Source organism: Grammomys surdaster, unplaced genomic scaffold, assembly GCF_004785775.1.
Source record: "Grammomys surdaster isolate TR1022 unplaced genomic scaffold, NIH_TR_1.0 98, whole genome shotgun sequence".
NCBI lineage: Eukaryota > Metazoa > Chordata > Mammalia > Rodentia > Muridae > Grammomys > Grammomys surdaster.
In genome coordinates, this window is record NW_021604577.1 from 12,848,125 (window position 1) to 12,849,596 (window position 1,472).

A 1,472-nucleotide genomic window follows, 5' to 3' on the forward strand; every position below is an offset into this window, starting at 1 on the left:
TAAAACCCCTATTTTTCAAACATGCTTTTCTGTTCTGTTTGTTTTTATTTACTTGAAACAGGGTCTTGTCTAGGTTATGCTGATCTGGAACTCTCAGTGGTCCTGCCTCAGTGTCAGAGGTATGAATTAAAGGTATTGCCACCATACCTGGCTCCAAAGATACATCTTAATACTTTCTTATGGTAGTGATTCATTCACTCCATTACCCAGTTACGAGATAAAGGAATACCAGAAAAGGGGATAAAACTAACTATGTTAATTTCTTTGGAATTTAAGCAGACAAATACACTCCCCCTGGCAGCACATACTCTAAAATTGGAGCAATACAGAAAAGATTAGCATGGACCCTGTGCAAAGATGATATGAAGAATCATGAAGTGTTCCATATTTTTCTTTAAGGGGTGGGGGGAGGTTAAGACAGATGAAAGACCACCCCAACTACTTAAGGCTACTCCTTAACTTCAAAAACCATTTTTGAGAAAACCTAATGTGTAAATATCCACCACTACAGTCTATGCTTCAGAGGCTTGTAATTAATTTGGTGGCAGAAGATTTTTAGGAAGAACTCAAAAACACATCACTACAGCAACCCGATTCTTACTGGTTTGATGAGCTGTGATCACCAAGCCTCGCATGACAGTGCCAGAGAAATACTTTCTTGATATCAAAATATTTTCCTCATTCTGCCATTACACTTAGTCTGAAGTCATTTTTTTCAAAGATTCAGAGCTGTGTTTTGAAGAAACTTGGTGTGAACTTTGCTAACAATGATCTAAATACATTTTTTGGATTACTCTCCGGAGAAATTGCAGCATTTCACACAAGCGGTACCCACTTTACTCTGGTGAAATGAAAATCTCTATTCTGCTCTTCTTTGCATGACTCTTTAAAACCTAAACCAGAAGAATGGATCTCGCTTGGGGACGGTTTCTTTTTTAATCTTCTTGGGTCTTCCACTCTGTTTCTAAAGCGATACTTAGTGTTAACTAGGTTGCAATTTCATTTGAAAGGAATTGAACAGGCTTTCCAGGATGGGGTAAAGATTGCCCACTGAGAGTATTTTGGCAGCTACCTTTAAACATGCAAGGATCTGTGAAGATAGCACAACTAGATTTAATACAGATAATGTTTGGTTCTTTGAGATAGAGATGATGTAATTCCGATATTGGAAAAAAAAAGATGCATAAGACATATTTTTCTCTCTTTGGATAAGCACAGTTTTCTCTGTAGTGTTTTATTATACTGAGAGTGTGAAAGATTTTAGGGAATTTTTCACATGATAATAGAAACATCTGGTTTTATTTTGAATTCAAATGGTTAACTGTGTACAATAGCATTTTGTGAAGCTTATAATTGGAATGTGAAAATCAAGGCATATGGCAAAATTTATCAGCACATCATTTTTATGAAATGAGGAGAAAGTACTAGGCTCCTCGTTTTATAAATGAAAATTAAAACGTGGATCAATCAAG

The 1,472-nt window shown here is 36.1% G+C and overlaps 1 non-coding gene across 1 annotated transcript; it reads left to right on the plus strand.

Moving 5' to 3' along the window:
* The first annotated feature begins 285 nt into the window (after positions 1-285).
* Positions 286-392, plus strand: LOC114634263. The gene has a single exon (XR_003713302.1). It is a non-coding gene; the product is annotated as a U6 spliceosomal RNA (small nuclear RNA).
* The last annotated feature ends 1,080 nt before the right edge of the window (positions 393-1,472 follow it).